The sequence below is a fragment of the Sus scrofa genome, chromosome 2 (genome assembly GCF_054392235.1).
Source record: "Sus scrofa isolate SSC_HxYL_T2T_F1_AM1 chromosome 2, Sscrofa_HxYL_maternal_Yorkshire_Landrace_v2.0, whole genome shotgun sequence".
In the NCBI taxonomy this organism is placed as follows: Eukaryota; Metazoa; Chordata; class Mammalia; order Artiodactyla; family Suidae; genus Sus; species Sus scrofa.
This window is the reverse complement of record NC_139384.1, coordinates 31,654,604-31,673,133: the sequence shown is the minus strand read 5'-3', so window position 1 is coordinate 31,673,133 and position 18,530 is coordinate 31,654,604. Positions and strand designations below refer to the sequence as shown.

At 43.9% G+C, this 18,530-nt stretch overlaps 1 protein-coding gene across 39 annotated transcripts in view; it reads right to left on the bottom strand.

Moving 5' to 3' along the window:
* Positions 1 to 18,530, bottom strand: part of LOC100737821 (uncharacterized) — a 333,963-nt gene that overhangs the window by 294,167 nt on the left and 21,266 nt on the right. The window contains exon 1 of one of the 39 annotated variants that reach the window (XM_085011542.1): positions 16,227 to 16,457. The exons of the other annotated variants lie outside the window; for them this stretch is intronic. The gene's annotated coding sequence lies outside the window, so the exon portion shown is untranslated. Of the gene's footprint in view, positions 1 to 16,226; positions 16,458 to 18,530 lie in introns of those variants that run through there. 39 annotated transcript variants of the gene reach the window in all.

The window sequence follows — 18,530 nt, the reverse complement described above, 5'->3', positions numbered from 1 at the left end:
GAATGACATAATGCCATTTGCAGCAACATGGATGGAACTAGAGACTCTCATCCTGAGTGAGGTAAGTCAGAAAGAGAAAGACAAATACCATATGATATCACTTATAACTGGAATCTAATATACAGCACAAATGAACCTTTCCACAGAAAAGAAAACCATGGACTTGGAGAATAGACTTGTGGCTGCCTGGGGGGAGAGGGAGGGGGTGGGAGGGATCGGGAGCTTGTGGTTAACAGATGCAAACTATTGCTCTTGGAATGGATTAACAATGAGATCCTGCTACATAGCATAGAGAACTATGTCTAGATACTTACATCGCAACACAACAACGGGAGAAAAAATTATGTATGCGTGTATGTATAACTTGGTCTCCATGCTGTACAGTGGAAAAAAAATTTAAATAAATAAAGAAAGAAAGAAAAATCACTGTGTAATTTGTGGCAAGAACTCAATCACTCTGGTCTCAGAGTTTGCTCATCTTTAAAACAGAGATAACGGAGTTCCCTTCATGGCGCAGCAGAAATGAATCCGACTAGAACAATGAGGTTTCAGGTTCAAATCCTGGCCTCACTCAGTGGGTTAAGGATCTGGTGTTGCTGTGAGCTGCAGTGTAGGTCGCAGACATGGCTTGGATCCAGTGTTGCTGTGCTTCTGGCCAAGGCTGGCAGCTACAGCTCCAATTGGACCCCTAGCCTGGGAGCCTCCATATGCTGCAAATGTGGCCCTAAAAAGACAAAATAAAATAAAATAAAATAAGTAAAATAAAATAAAATAAAATAAAATAGGGATAACAACATGCCTTTCTCCTTGTGTAATTAAAAGGATTGGTCAATATATGTAAGGTACTTAGAAGAGTGAGTTACTCATAATAAGAGCTCAATAAACGGTTTTCTAAAAATCTCTCCTGTACACAGGTAGGAAAACTTACCTGTGTAGACCCCCATTATGTTGCGAAGGGTATTATAATTAAATGACTATCCCTTTTAAAATTCTCTAGGATAAAATTAAGTCGCAAAGACTTATAGAAACAGGCAGAACCCCATTAAAAGAAAAGCAAGTACTGGGAGATGGTACAATGCAATTAACTAACAGAAGATCTACTTCAGAAAGGATTTCTTAAAAAGAAACAAAAACCCTCTTATGAATCAATCAGAAAAGCAGAGACTACCCAGTAGAAAAAAAGGCTAAGGATATTAATTATGAATAAGCATTTCACAGAAGAAGAAACCTGAATGACCTATATAACTAGGCAGTGATTCTCAGGGAGACAGAGATACCATTTGATAGCCACTAGATAATGCCAAGCACGGCCGAGGATGTGGGAAAATAGAAACTCTCATATAAGGCTGGTGTGGGTAAACAGGCACAACCACGTTGGAGAGAATTTTAAAAAGGAAAACTGAAGATGTGCAATTCCACCCCTGAGGGTCCCCCCTAGAAGCTTGTGCACATGTGAACAAGGAGACACGTTCCAAGATGTTCACTACAGCGTGTTTGTAATAGCAAAAGAAGTAAAAACAACTTAACCGCACATCAGTTAGATGTGTATGTGTCAAAATGAATAAACCTCAAAAAAATATAGTGAGGGACAAAGGCAAGGTGCAAAAGCATACTGATGATAAATGCAAACTGCAAAACTCAAAACAATACTAAAGATGATTTATGGATACACACAGATGTAGTCAATGTATAAAACCATGCATGGGGACTGTGATATAGATATGACATGCCATCTTCAGGCTAGAGAGTTTGTGAAGGAGCGGGGCTGACTTTCATTTTTCTATGGGGTCTTTGTTTTGTTTTGTTTTTTTTTTTTTTTTTTTTTTGGTCTTTTTAGGGCTGCACCCATGGCATATGGAGGTTCCCAGGCTAGGGGTCGGATCACAGCTGTAGCCACCGGCCTACACCACAGCCACAGAAACACCAGATCCTTCACCCACTGAGCAAGTCCAGGGATCGAACCTGCATCCTCACAGATACTAGTTAGATTCGTTTCCGCTGAGCCACGATGGGAACTCCTCTATTTTTCTTTCTTTAAAAAAAGAGGGACAAAGGAAATTTGAAGTAATTATGGTGCAGTATGAAATCCAAATTGTGGAGGACATGGTTTTCTAGAAAATTATTTTCATTTCTAATTGTTTTAAATATTCAGTAATTAAAAATTTTATGTCAAGTGAACTTAAAAATAAGAATGGGGAGTTCCCGTCGTGGCGCAGTGGTTAACGAATCCGACTAGGAACCATGAGGTTGCGGGTTCGGTCCCTGCCCTTGCTCAGTGGGTTAAAGGTCCAGCGTTGCCATGAGCTGTGGTGTAGGTCGCAGACGCGGTTCGGATCCCTCGTTGCTGTGGGTCTGGCGTAGGCCGGTGGCTACAGCTCTGATTAGACCCCTAGCCTGGGAACCTCCATATGCCACGGGAGCGGCCCAAGAAATAGCAAAAAGACAAAATAAATAAATAAATAAATAAGAATGGGTACTAGAGAATTAATGTGTCCTGGTATATTTCAAGAAATTGAATATTCAGACCTTCTACTGATACTTACACCTTTACTGATTCCACTAAATGGATGACTGGGTGAGGGGAGGGACAGACAAAGGCAGGGATAGATGAATGCACGGATGGACAGACCGATGACTAGGTGTCTGGGCAGACTGGCATTCAAATATATAAATGGACAGAAAACATGAAGTAGCTTAGAGAAGTGAATCATTTTAATAAAGTTGTATAAAACGAAGTGCTCAGACTCTGGAGACTGAAATCCCAGCTCTTCCACACCTTAGACTGGGGCCTTGGGCAGGGCCATCACGTGAACTGCACAGCACCAAAGGGCACCATCTACAGAGGCAACAATGTGAATGGTGCCCCCTGGAGCTGCGCAATGCTCCAGCCGTGAGGGATAAGTGCCTTAACCTCTGAGTCTTCCTTTCTTTATCTGTAAAATGAGTCCAACCATACCTGCCTCACAGGGTCTTTAAAAGACTAAATGAAACAGGAGTTCCCGTCGTGGTGCAGCTGAAAGGAATCCGACTAGGAACCATGAGGTTGCAGGTTCGATCCCTGGCCTCACTCAGTGGGTTAGGGATACGGCGTTGCCAAGAGCTGTGGTGTAGGTTCCAGATGTGGCTCAGATCTGGCATTGCTGTGGCTCTGGCGTAGGCCAGCAGCTACAGCTTTGATTCGACCCCTAGCCTGGGAACCTCCATATGCCGCGGGAGCAGCCCTAAAAAGACAAAAAAATAAATAAATAATAAAAATTAAAACAAAATAAAAGGCTAAATGAAACAATGTACGTAAAGTGCTTAGCACAGAGCCCAACACACACTAAGGAGAACAGGGTAATTATTATCCAGGTTATACTAGAAAAATGTTTCAAGAGTGGGTTAATGTGCAACAGTAGCCCTAGGAGCTGTCTCCTTAAAAAAAAAAAAACCATCCACTTGCAGTAGGAAAGTAACATATGTACCTGACTGTATATCTAGTCAGATGGGGATGCTGGTGACTCTTAAGTTTTCCAGGCACTGGAGGGTGTAGAGCAGTCCTGGGGTTCACTGTAGGGCCTCAAGGGAGTGGGGTTAGGCTGGGCTGTGGAGGCCCAGATCCTCCTCCTGCTGTCATCAGAGCAGATGGGCCTCTCCGTGCCCTGAGATGCAGGCGACTCTTAGCTAACGTAAGCAATGTAAGACCAAACATAAATCTGGCTTTATGTAAACTTCCCACAAAGCATCTGTAAAATGTTCATGGTACATAAACATACACGACGAGCTCAGCCGTGATGGGTATGGTGCGCAGGGAGGAGGGCTGGAGAGGCAGCAACACGGGGCAGCTGCAAGCAGTCTCTCCCTTGTTTACATCATGCAGAAACCAACTTCAACATGTAGAATAAGCTGGCTTTCACACACGCGCACACACACACAAAATCAACTTTAACATAAGATCCCTTGAAGGGCACATACCATTTCTACACAACAAACAACCCCGAAACTTTATGGCTGCAAATAATAAGAATTGAGTATTTCTGCACTTCGCTGGTTGATTCCTCTGCTTTTCTGGTGGGCTTGCTCGTCCTGCTGCCATCAGCTGGAGGGGCACCTGAGCTGGAGGGTCCACCATGCCTCCCTCACAGGTCCGGCGCTCGGGGCCGGATGCTGGCTGGTAGCCTCAGCTCTCCTCCTCGACTCCTCTTATCCTCTGTGACCAGAGCAGCTTCTTCACCCTGGTGGTCTCGGGCCAAGGACCCAAGGCGTCTAGAAGCTGGGGCTGGGACTTGCACAGCGTCACTCCCACACATTCTGTTGGTCAAAGCCAGTCAAAGTCCACCAGACTCAAGGGGAGGAGAAACAGACTCCACCTCTTGATGGGAGAAGCAGCAAAGCCCTCTTGCAGAGTGGTCTGCAGGGACTGCTGAGGCTACTTAGGAAACCATCTGCCACAGGGCACTGTGAAGTCAGGCAGGGACTGGGCTGGGCTTCTGTGTGTCATTTATATCTTAAGGGGAAAAAAAAAAAAAGTCCAGGGTTAAAAAGAAACTTTTGAAAACCACCCCATTTGAGCAAAAAAGGCCAGGAAATACTATGAAAACAGAAGTGAAGGGCATTTTTTTTTTCCTCCTGAAGAAAAGTCTTCCTGGAGGGAGCAATGGCATTGCTGAGGAAGTGAGATTTCTCCTCCACTGAGCAGACAGTGAAAGTCATAAGAAGATGGTGAACCAGTGACTGGGGGAAGGGGAGGACTGTCCTCACTGGAGCAGGTACCTGAGACTTGTCCTCACGGGACAATGACGACAGAGAGTGTGACGCTTGTGTGCTGACAGGCCAGGATGTCAGGTGAGAGAGAAGTGGGCGAGGAGAGAGGAGCCGGCGGGGGGGATGGCACACAGAGAAGCAGCCAGAGGCAGAGCGGCTCAGGGGCAGGGACGCCCTTCGCCAAGGGACAAAAGACTGGAAAGGGACCCTCGGAATTATTCCTTTCCTTTTATGGAAAGAGAGCAGCGGAAATAAGGAAAAGGCTTTGTGAAAATAGCAAAGCCTTATTAATACAAAAATTGGGCACGAAGTAAATGAGGAGATGCCCTATCAAGTCAAAAGATGACAGAGAAGAAGAGCGCCAACTAAGACCGAGATTCAGGCAATAACCAAGCCATCCCCCCTCTAAGAAACGCTCCAGTTCCCTCTGTGCGGGCAGGTGGACACACAGGGTCACACTGGTATATGTCACTTCATAATTGGTTTCATTTTATTCTACAGTAAAGCGGGTTAATGGTACATCCATATTGTGACAACATTCTCTAGCAAATGTCCTAATTAGGAACCCTAACTAGTTTTCCATTATTTCAAAACTGTCCAAATCTGGGTAGACCCTAAAGACCATCTGGAACCTGGACTTCTGCCCGGGCAGCAAGGGATTGTCCTTCATTAGACCTCTCTGTGCCCCACCTCTCTGAGAGAGAGTCACAGGGTGATGCAGAATTACGTGGAAAGCAGCATTCCCTGCTCAGACATTTGCTTTTCTGACTTCATCTTCCCTGCAACTGACCATGTTCGTAAAACTTCAAAGGAGATTTTTCTGGTGCTTTGGCTATTTTAAATGAACTGGGACATGCATTTATTTAAATATGCATTGAGGTCTGCATACATATGCAGAACATTCATCCAAGAAATAGGAGAAACTACTGCTATTCTTTATCTTTAAACTCCTTTAGTTTGAAGGGGAAGCTTTTAAAAAATCAAGAATAACTTCAAAATCCAGAGGGAGGAATTGCCAATAAAATAAAACCGCTCACATTGATTTATCATTGTATTTCTGCAACCATTGCTTGCTTCAGTAGCTTGTCACTGAGGTGGGGCTGGGGGCGAGTCATCCAGATCACACACTGCATATAAATCCATGATGTAGATTTTTAAATTCAATCATAAAGCTCCCCCAAGTGGATATTTTTTAAACTACATCAAGAAATCAGTCACTATATCTAGGATTGTGATCAAGACTGAGGCTCCAAATAGGCTTTTAATGGGCAGCAGTGACCTGACTTATCCATCATTTTGTACATAATTGAATAAGATCTGCATCTTGGGAAATGAATTCTTAAAATGTTAAAAGAGAATCTGCAAAAACACTCCCCCTGGCTTCCTGGGAACTTAGCCTAGAAGCTGCCTGTGGCTACGCTAGATCTTACCTGGACCCAAAGGATCCAGGGATACAGTGATTTACAGCTGCTCAGGGGTGGAAAATCCCCATGGCCCCTCTGGAAAAGCTCCCTGTCCATTCAGTTGTGTTTCTTATTCCACTAGCTGGGCTGATTATACCGAATTACTTGGCACCCCTGTTAAGCCTGTCACTTAGATTCCAGAACAAATTAAGTTTGTTGAAGGCTTTGCTCTTTCTCTCTATTAAAATATTCATATCTCCTCTAACAACCTGATAAAAACTGGCTAAAAGCCTTATGGTATCCCCTACAGGGAGTGCCATTTTTAATGAACCCACAAGTATCATAAATAAAAAATAACTGGTCTTAATAAAGAATTGATAGAGCAGCTCTGGCCCCAGACAGGTGTCAATGGGGAAGCTATAGACAGCCCTGGGAAACCCAGTGCTGCAAATGAGTCTCCCAGTTAGATGTGGGAAGGCCCCCATCTACCAGCAGACTCCAAACAAAGGCAGCATCAGTGAATAACTTTCCATAAAATAGTTGAATCTAGTGGCTCTCAATGGGGTGGATGCTAGAGGGGTGACAAGGAGGGCCTTACGGGGATGTATAAGAAAGTGGGAGGAGGAGGGCATAGGTGGTGATAACGGCAATAGCTAACATTTCTGAGCATTTACCATGTACCAAGCATTACCTTCCCAGCAGTCCTACTAAATGGGCAGTCTTGTCCCCCATCGCAAATGAAGGCTAAAGGAGTTTATGTAAGTAGCCAAGACCTGCATTCTAGCTCAGGTCTGACCCTAAACCTGAGTCCCTAATCACTAAAGGCTTTAGAAACACTACTTAAAACTCTTAATTCAGGGAGTTCCCATTGTGGCTCAGCAGGTTAAGTACCTGACATAGTATCTGTGAAATGTGGGTTTGATCCATGGCCTAGCTCAGTGGGTTAAGGATCTGGCATTGCCGCAAGCTGCAGTACAGTTTGCAGATACAGCTTGGATCTGGCATTGCTGTGGTGTGGGGTAGGCTGGCAGCAGCAGCTGCAATTTGATGATCCCTAACCTGGAAACTTCCATATGCCACAGGTGCAGCCCACCCACCCCCCAGAAAAAAAAAAAAAAAACTGTAATTCACTCCAGTTACTTTTTGGCAAAAGGTGGAATGTGAAGTTAGTCATCACAGCATTCACTTGCCCCTGGGACCAAGGACCTTGGCTGGAGTCCTGGTCATCCTCCTACTAGGCCAGCAGGCTGTTCACTCCGACCCCACCCCAAGGCCCCACAAGACAGCACAGGACCCAGAATCAAACTCCAGAAAATAAATATAAACTCACACAGCCCTTAGAATCAAGGCCAAACTGCAGACCTGGCTCCATCATTTGGGGATTGTGTTACTCTAAACAAGCAACCTCATCTCCCTGAGCCTACATACTCATCCATTAAATAAGGATGACAGCCTTAACTGTTCACACCCAGCCTTGTTCCAAAAGGATTTCAGGCAGCCAATAGCACCTACTTCACTGAGCGGTGGTCAGAATAAAACATAATTTTCATACCTGTTTATAACAATCGCACTTGTTAGAGAGAATCCCCACACAGAGCCCAGCACGGAGCCTGGCTCACAGCGGGCTGGCAGTAAACTTGTCCCTGCTGGCCTGCCCAGGACCATCACAGCCTTCCAGCCTCCCACAATGCCTTCCCAAGGCTCCCATGCCAGAGCTACCACCCACACAGGCGCCCCCTGCTTCACCGCACCTCTCTTCCCAGCTCTGCTTTCCTATCATAACTCATATCTTGGCATGTGGAGGCAGGGAGATCAAAAAAAGGAGTTCAAACCATCCTGGCTTCCTCTCGCTTGTCAAGTGCATTCACAGGAAAAGTGCTCATATGCCAAAAGGCTTCCATTATGGTTACGGAAGGGGAAACATGGGCAGGAGGGATGAATTAGGAGGCTGGAATTAACATATACACACTCCTAGATACAAAATAGATACCCAACAAGGACCTACCAAACAGCACCAGTAAATGTATTCAATATTCTGTAATAACCTATATATGTGTGCGTGTATATATATATATATATATTATAATAACCTATTCACATATATATATGGAAAGAATCTGAGAAAGAATGGATATATGTATATGTGTAACTGGTTCTCTTTGTTGTACACCCAAAACTAACACAACATTGTAAGTCAACTATACTCCCATTAAAAAAAAAAAAAAAAAAAGGCTATTGTCATAGCAATGCTCCCTGCAGGAGAGGTTTGTCCCACTTATTTCTAAACCCCACTCCCAAGTAGAAAGGGCAGCAGGATATCCACCTGGAGTGGGGGAGTGGCACAGGCAGCCCAGATGGGCTAACCTTTTTTCTTCCATTGTACTATTTTCCTGTTGTGCTTAATTACAGGTTTCAGACAAGCATCACTTTCAAAAATGCTAGTACTCCAGACCCCACAGCAAGACCAAGTTCTGTACCCTCAGTTTTCTCATCCATAATACTGGGATAGTGACAGATCATACCACATAAGATGGTTTTGAGGACAGGGTGAAATAATCCATGTGAAATCTTGGCATACAGTAAGTGCTCTGTCATATTTAGTTTTCATTATTGGAGCCAAAATTGACTTGTGTTAGCCCAGAACCTAGGTGCCAGTTAGAATGCCACTGTTGCTAAGGGAGAATATATCCTAAGATGTAAATCCTGGGTTTACAATGAACTTTTGACAATTTGAGTTGCTATGAAAAAAAGAAGTTGCCATTCAACTTTTTTTTTTTTCCTGCTTTTTAGGGCCGCACCTGAGGCACATGGAAGTTGCCAGGCTAGGGGTCGAGTTGGAGCTACAGCCACCAGCCTATGCCAGAGCCACAGCAACGTGGGATCCGAGCTGCGTCTGCAACCTACACCACAGCTCACGGCAACGCCGGATCGTTAACCCACTGAGCAAGGGCAGGGACCGAACCCGCAACCTCATGGTTCCTAGTTGGATTTGTTAACCACTGCGCCACGACGGGAACTCCAAGTTCTCCTTTTAAAAGTATTACATACGAAAGGATTCTAAAGAGATGCTCCCCAGTGTGACCCGGTTTTCTCTAGGTAGTGGGATGTGGGTGATTTGGGGTTTCTACTTTTTTGTTTATCTGTATTTTCTAGTCTTTTTACAATGAAAAATTAAAAGTTAATTTTGAAAAGACCTTTCCTGGAAGGATTCAATGAATTATATTTGGTAGGAATTACCTTAAAAATGGAAGAAAGCAAACCACAATGAGCTATCACCTGACACTTATTAAGATGGTTATCTTTTTTTTTTAAGGAAAAATAACAAGTGTTGATAAGGACATGAAGAAATTAGAACCATCCTACACTGCTGGTGAGAATGTAAAATGGTGCTGCCACTGTTGGAAAATAGCCTAGTAGTTCCTCAAAAAGTTTGACATAAAATTACCACATGACCCACAACACCTCCTCTAGGTGTGTATTTAAGAGAAATGAAAACATAAGAGCCACACAAAAATTTGTACACAAGTGTTCACACAGCATTATTCTTAACAGCCATAGAGTGGAAACAACCTCAATGTCCATCAGTGGATCAAAAGAGAAATAAGATGTGGGATATCTATGCAATGGAATATTATTGGACCCTGAAAAGGAATGAAGTACTGTTACATGTCATTACATGGATAAACCTTGGCGACATTATGCTAAATTGAAAGAAGCAACATGAAAAACCACCAGTTGCATGATTCCATTTCTGTGAGACCTAGAAGAGGCAGATCTATAGGGACAGAGAGTAGATCGGTGGTTGCCTAGTGCTGGGCAATGGGGGAATGGAGCTTGAGGGTACAGTGTTTCTCTGCAGGGTGATGAAAACGTCCTCAAATTAACCATGGAGGTGGCTGTACCTAATTGTGAATATGCTAAAAACCTCTGAATTATCCACTGTAAATGGGTAAATCATATGGCATGCCAATTATATCTTAATAAAGCTGTTCCCCCAACCCCCAAAAAGGGACGAAAGCAATCTGAGTAGGGTGGGACTGCTGACTTGGGTCAGGGGGTACACTGAGGGAGGTCAGAAGTCTCTGGAGAGGAAAAGGATGGCAAACAGACTGCAGGGCACCAAAGCCAAGGTGTACTCTGCAGCCTGATGGTCAACCTATGCACACTGGAAAAGTCATCCCTGGGCTTTGGATAGGCCTGGGCTTCCTCTCCTACACATGACCAAGCATGTTACAATTAACGAATCAGGAGTTTCCGATGTGGCTCAGCGGGTTACAAACCTGACCAGTTCCCATGAGGATGCAGGTTTAATGCCTGGCCTGGCTCAGCGGGTTAAGGATCTGGCATTGCTGTGAGCTGTGGTGTAGGTCGCAGACGTGGCTCAGATCCTGTGTTTCTGTGTCTGTGGCTGTGGTGTAGGCCGACAGCTGCAGCTCCAATTTGACCTCTAGCTAGCCTGGGAACTTCCATCCATATGCTGTAGGTACTACCCTAAAGAGCCAAAAAATAAAAAAGAAATTTAAAAAACTAAAAAAATAAAATTAAAAAAAGTTTAAATACAATTAATGAGTCCATAACACAGATTATTCCCCATGGCTCACCTTAAGCACCAGGAAAATACTGAAATGAGAAAGGCAGAGCCAGGAATCAGAAACGGACTCCATCAAAATCACACAACTCAGGCTAAATCAGCAGTGATATCCCAAACCTGACTGTTTATCAGAATTGTCCAGGGAGTTTACTGGACTCTCTGCTTGTCTTGAAATATAGACTGCTGGGCCCCACAATCCAGATATCCTGATTCCACACGTCTGGGAGAAGCTAGGAATCTTGTACCCTTTGGATATTTCCTCCATGTTTCTGACCATAAACCAGAACCAGGCATAGGAACTTCTTTTTTGTTTGTTTCGCTTTTTTTTTTTTAGGGCTGCACATACAACATATGGAATTCCCAGACTAGGGGTCGAATTGGAGCTGCAGCTGCCAGCCTACACCACAGCCCCAGGAACACAGGATCCAAGCCTCGTCTGCAACCTACACCACAGCTCATGGCAACAACGCCAGATCCCCGACCCACTGAGCAAGGCCTCATGGATACTAGTTGGATTCATTACCACTGAGCCACAAGGGGAACTCCAGAAACTTCTGAAATGAATGACAAGCCCTCTTAAAATATTTTTAAAGGAAACAAACGTATTTTTAATTTAAAAAAACCCTTTAGCGTTCATGCAAAGAGAATAAATACACTTAAACTGCTGAATAATAAGTTTTTCTAACCCCTGGAATAACTGCAAAACACATTTTTAGAAGACTAAAAATATTCATGTCTCCACAACTAACAAATTCTCAGTTTTAGTCAGGTATCGCAATCAAGGCTTCCAAATTGTTTCTAAACCATTGCTTACATAGCATAGAATTTAAAAGCTGAAGAGCCTTGGATACTCCTTCGGAAACCTCATCATGGACAAGAGATGAAGTTTCTTGTTCACGCAGCGGGCTGAGCAGGATCAGAACCCCCCCCCCCCGGGGAGGGGGGCTCACAGTCCAGACCTTGCTCACAGTCCAGACCTCACTCTGCTACATCCTAGAACATTCTGCATGAACAGCTTGCACTGAGTCTGCAGGTGCAATAAAATTAATCTCTGCAGATACAAAGGAATGGCATTTAAGCTATCACTCAAACTATAGAATTTAAGCCCATTCTAACAAGAAGGAATCTACAAGTCACAAGACCAAAATCTACAATAATGGGTAACCCAGTCCCATAAACCATAATGAATCAACAAAAAATGAGACCAGAGGATAAGGACTTGCATGCAAGTCTTCAGAGAGAGGTGAGTCAGTTAATAACCCTCCTGGGCCCAGCTTTACATCCCCTGTGAGTTATGCAGGAGGCACTGGGGCATCACTACAGCTGCTGCTGCCCCTACAAAGACTGAATAAGCCTCACTCTCCAAGCTCATACCCCACTGTCACTTTGTGCACAACCTCTCCAAGGCAGCCAGACAACAGCAAGGAGCTTTTCCCTGAACTCAGAGGGAATGGAATATTGGGTTTGGGATTTTTGAGGTTTGTCACAGGCACGATGAGTAACAAGCCCTGCCAGCTTCCCCCGGCTGTGCCCCCCAGCAACTCCTCTGCCTGCCTAACTGTCCCTGAAACTAGGAAGCCAGATGTGTCCCCAGCAAGTGCTTGCGTCAGGACACAGGTGCCTGGAGGGGGTTTGATTCCTAAGAATGAGGACAGTTCACTTAGAAGAAGTGGGTGAGGTTTATACGGAAATGTCACTCACAAACATCATTGGTGCGAAAGTGACACTGGTACAAGGGAAGCACAGCTTCCATCAAACAACTTTTTTTTTTTTTTTGTCTTTTTTTGCTATTTCTTGGGCCGCTCCCGCGGCATATGGAGGTTCCCAGGCTAGGGGTCGAATCGGAGCTGCAGCCCCCGGCCTACGCCAGAGCCACAGCAACGCGGGATCCGAGCCGCGTCTGCAACCTACACCACAGCTCACGGCAACGCCGGATCCTTAACCCACTGAGCAAGGGCAGGGATCGAACCCGCAACCTCATGGTTCCTAGTCAGATTCGTTAACCACTGCGCCACGACGGGAACTCCCCATCAAACAACTTTTGTCCCAATTGTCACTCTTGGTTCTGGGAACCCGGTCACATCTGTTGAGTGCTCTGATTCCAGTTAACTCCCCTTTAAAATGGAAGAGACAGTTAAGACGTCTTACCTCTCCATTTCAGCGGAGCTCGCATTTGTAAAAAAAAAAAAATATATATATATATATATATATAAACTTTGTTAAACTCTAGAGTCTACACATGTAAGCTGTTACTGTTACTACCTATGTAGGGTTGGAAGAAGGGTGATAGTTATCAAAAAAAAAAAAAGAAAAAATTTAGGTTCACCAGATAATAACCAGAGCTACTATTCATTGAACACTTAGCAAGAGCTTTGCCAAGTTCTTTAAATTTACTCCTTCCCAAAAATCCAATAAGGAAGGTATATTATCATTCGATTTTCAGAGGGGAAAGGAAATAAACACTGGGCCATTTGCAGAGGGCCCCACAGCTAGTAAGCAGCAGAGCGGGATTTTAAACTTAGGCACCCATCAAGTCCAGCAGACAAGCTAGTCATCCTCTGTTTTTTAACTCTGCAAATTATGGATATCCAGTGCAAAGCTTAAAATGACTAGTGATAGTAGAACTCTTTTTATGACTTTGGATTTCGAGGGGAGGGCAGTCTTTTTTTACTGCAGTTTTAAATAGCTGTCTGAATCACGGCATGAGGCTGTGTTCCCAGGTTCTCTTTATCCTCTCTCCATAACGTAGCTAACTCCTTCTGCAAAGCCCTGCCCACCTCTGGCCTCCTGGCTCAGCAGTTGTCTCATGAGCACTAATGCTGCACTTTCTTCAAATTGGCAATGGCTTATCCAGGTCCACTTGATGAGAAGGAACAGGCTTCTCGTGTCTAAAATCATCAGGAGGAACAAGCTGAGTGTCACTGGAGAGAGATACCTTACATGATCTGTGCAACTTAGCTACAAAGTAAAGAATTTTTGCAAGAGGATACACGCCCTTTTTTTTTTTTTTTTTAATCCACAGAAATATTTCTAAGCAGAGAAGCTCAAAGAAGATAGTTTTCTAAAAAGAAAGAAAGTGGTGGGGGCGGGGGGAGAAAGAAGAAAGAAAGGAAGGGGGGAAGGGAAAAAAATTTTGAATCGATTTGTGAATCAGCATTTCAGTATTTGAGGCCACAATAGAAACCCAGGCATTACTCCTCCTCGCTGCCTCAGCCAGGGGGACAAAAGCATTTCTCAGGAGCAGCTCAAGAGGGCCTTCCAGTCACCAGGCTCAGAAAGATTCCCTTCCCCCACAGGCACAGAGTTGTTGGAGGAGATCTAGGCACCCACCCTTTAAACAAGGGCCAGCACATCCCAAAGCCTCCATCTTCCCCAGGGTTCTCCTGTGCCCAAAGCTTTCATAACCACTGCCCCTGTCCGTGGACAGGGGCTTGCTGAAGTCCCAACCCTCAGCGAGGTCTCTGAAGCCCCTCTGTGAGGCCCCTTCCTGAGGCCCTTCATGCGCCAGCCCCGCTCTCCATCCCATCTCTCTCGTCTTCCCACCACCCCACCACCAGCACTGCCGCCTGCCCTCCCAAACCACTGTCTACCCTGATCCCGGCTCTGAGTCACAGCGCCAGCCATAGGGAGGCGATGCAAGAATCACTGACTGTATCAGCGAATACTTAACATCACCCTGAATGACCCAAAATTCTTTTTCATCTCCAGGTCTTGGTGCAAACTACTCTCTCGGACTGAACTATCTTTCTCGTTCCTCTAACTTCCTCTCTTTTCACAAGAATCAGCTTTAGGGTTCTCCTCACTTGGGAAGTCACCTTGGACCCTCTCTCTAAGCTGGATGACAGACACTAATTACCAAGAAGATCCTGGGTGTGATGGGGAAGAAATGAGACTTTAACAAGCACATCTGAATTTGCATTCCAAATGAGTGTGTCCCCTTTAAAGAAGTCATTAGCCCATCTCAAGAGATCAGCTGGGTTTATAGTATTAGCACCCTCTTAGAAGCCCAAGAGATACGTTAAATTTCCCAGAACATCCTTAGCGCTAAGGGTCTTGTCTGCCAGAATTATGACTGACCCAAAAAGGCAGGACTGTAACATAACTTGGAGATCATCTCAACAACTCCCCCGCCCCCAGTTTACAGATGTGAAAACTGAGGTCCAGGTTGAGGCCATCCCAGAGTTTAAGCAGGAGGTTGGCGGCAGCATTCAGACAAGACCTCAGCTCATCTTTAAGCCAATCACAACTACTCATGACTAATCTTTTCATCCAACACTCAGAATAAAAATCCAGGAAATTTCTCTGAATACCTGCTTTGAATCACATTCACAAATTTGGGGGGGGGTATTTATTTTTGCTTCACAAGTTAAAGGGTAATACTATTTTGCTGAAAATTTAAAGCAAAGGTGGAATATTATAAAGGCTCCATCCTCAGACATATTATTTCAAGGCATGAGGCCATCCTCAGTGAAAAAAGACAAATCCAAAAGTTCCAAAGCAACCAGTGGTTGGTCCAATGAATCTCAAACATCACTGATTCACATATCATTATACCTCAATTTTGTCACAATTTCTTTTTTCTTTCTTTTTTTTTTTTTTTTTTTTTTTTGTTGCACTTGTGGCATGTGGAAGTTCCGGGACCAGGGATCAAACACTCACCAGAGCAGTGACCTGAGCCACTGCAATGACGACACTGGATGCTTAACCCACTGAGACACACAGAAACCAATTTTTATCACACTTGAACACCATTTACTTACCCCTGTTATTTATTTATTTATGTATTTAACTCACTTTTTAAAACATAAATACCTAGTTTAACCTCAGCCTAAGCAAAATAAATAATACACCACCCAAGAAATCACAGGAGTGGTAGGCTATGTAAGCACTCCTGGCACATATAAGATGAATGTGTAACTATTAAAATGAAGAATATTTGTGTGCCCCTTATAATCCCATGCGTACTACCAGTGGCAGGCATGTAACATTATAGGAAATTATGCTTTTACTCTAGAGCGAAGTTGATTCCATCCGAAGTGAAACTGTTTTCCATAGTTTCTATTCAGTCTTCTGTATGCACCTATTTTATCTGAAATGTCAATTAGTAGTAGCAAATACAGGTCCCAAACTAAAGCTTATCTTTGCACTAATAGCGTCTCTTATCAACCTCCAGATCACTATGCCGTCCACACATTTGATCTGTCACTTTGTTTAAAATAACCCTTTACTCTAATGTTCTTCACTGACTATTAATAAATTATGAACAAACATCAAAAATAATTACCCTTTCACCTAGGAAAACACTGGTGACTACGACTTAATGGTCTACCAGTGACATACGGCTTTTCCCAGCATAATGGATGCAAATGTGTAACAGGATAGGGGTAAGTTATTTTCACACAAGCTGTCACTTGTCACACAAATTACATGGGCTTCTATTAGCTGTTTAATTCGCAGATCTAAAGAAAAAAAAATGCCACTCATAATACCTGCATCATCCTTGGATCTCCTGGGGAAGGCAGAACCAACTCACAAGGCCAGCGAGGGATAACGGCTACAAGGAGAGCATCTTCTGTATGTATGAAAATTCTGCTGTGTGTGGTGGAAATAACGTTGTCAGAGTTGTCCAAGGATTTGCAAGACTTCAGAAGAGAGGAAGGAGACTCGAGATTATAAGAGAAGCCAAAACCTAGATGCTATATCAGAGAAGGAACTGGGCTGAGGGGCTGATGGGTCTGTCCACCCTGGGCTGGTGAGGCTGGGGGTGGGGGAGAGGCTCTCCTGGGGCCAAAGAAAAGGCAATGCTAAGGTCGGCTGCTTTCCATCATCAATCTGGACTGGACAGAGCCCTCAGAATTGTGCCTTCCACGCACATTCCTGAGGGCAGTGACAGGGGACTAAAGGCTGAGGAGCCTGTGTTGCCGGGGGCCCTAGGACCTGAGGCTGCAGCGGTGGGGCCATCTTCAGCACAGTGCTCTGTTACCAGGTTAGCACACCGACCTGATTCTATTCATAGCCCTGACATCTCAGAGTTGGTCTATTTTACACTTTCCCTCCGTGTGATAATAATAGCGAATATTAATCCAGGACTTAGCATGTACCAGGTACTGTTCTATGCAGTTCCAAGTATAAACACATGTAGCAGCCTCACTAAAAATCTGATCTGGAAGAAGCCTAGGGTATTGTAAAGGAAGGCACCCTGGACCTATGTCAGGACACGAGTACTTTGCCTCCTATTAGCTGTGAAATCTTAAGGGAGTCCTGCCTCTCCCTGGGCCTCAGTTTTCTCCTCTGGTAAGGTGGTGAGAGAGAACGAGGATGAATAGATTTCTCTATGAATGCCAACTCGGAGCCCACTGAGCTGTCTGGGGCATGATGTGAGTAGGATTCCACGCCCCAATCCATTTGCAATGACTGCCGCCACGGACATGGGAACAGGAGGAGGTGTATCACCCAGTGGCCATCTCTAAGGTCCATTCCTGCTCAATTTATTAGAATTCATGGTACCAGCCCACCTGTCTCACTAAGTGTAGTCTCTTTATAAATTAAAAAGAGAAAGTACGAATTTGTTTTGGAAGCTTGGATACCTCAGTTCTGTCATAGAGTATGCAGCCTTTACCAAGCAGTTGAATCTCCTTAAGACTCAGTTTATGCATCTACAAAGTAAAGATAAAAATATTTAACCTGCACAGTTGTCTTAAGTGTTAAATGAAGGAGTAAAGCAAGTAGCACAGTTCCTGGCATAGTGCTGATGTTCAGTTAAGTAAAAGCTACTACTGGTATTGGCATCATCACCTGCATTATTGGTTTTCAACCCCAAACTAGATTTACAACATTTTCTGACCCATGGTTTATAACCGAAAGAATATATGCTTACCAAGAAAACTGACTACAATCATTTGTCTTGAGGAATAAACTTGAGCCCCTTCCCAAGGAAATATCATGGAGATTTCTTATTATAGAAAATTACAAAAATAGCAGCTATTATAGTAAACTTGCATGGATGCATCACTATACTTCAAGAATTATCTGGAGTTCCCATCGTGGCACAGTGGTTGATGAATCCGACTAGGAACAATGAGGTTGTGGGTTTGATTCCTGGCCTCACCCAGTGGGTTAAGGATCCGGCGTTGCCGTGAGCTATGGTGTGGGTCGCAGATGCAGCTCGGATCTGGTGTTGCTGTGGTTCTGGTGTAGGCCAGTGGCTACAGTTCTGATTAGACCCCTAGCCTGGGACGCTCCATATGCCGCGGGTGCGGCCCTAGAAAAGACAAAAAAAAAAAAAAAAGAATTATCCATGTATGGCTACTCTTGTTTCATTTATATTCGCCCCTCTTCCAAACAACCTGGATTTTTTTCAAATCAGATCTCAGGTATCATATCATTTCATCAATAAACATTTCAGCATCTATCTCTAAATAAAAGAAATTATTCACTCTTTGTAATTTAACAAATATTTGTTTTTAATTAAATGCTACAGCAGAGGGCCCAATTAGGAAATTATTTCCTCACGTCTCTAATAACATACCATAAAAGTCACTAATAAGTGTATGTATCTTAAAAAATAATAATAAGGGGCTGGCTCAGGAGGCCACGTGGGGACTGAGGTATGCATGATTTATTAGAGCTACACAAAGTGAGTTATTTCATTTTTTCAGATATTTATGACACCGCTAAAACGCTGAATACATCAACATCAGAATTAATCATGAATAATATTTAATTAGTGCTTGACAAGGATCAATTTGGCAACGCTTTTTGTTCTTTCTCCTTCCCCCAAATAGAAAAATAGT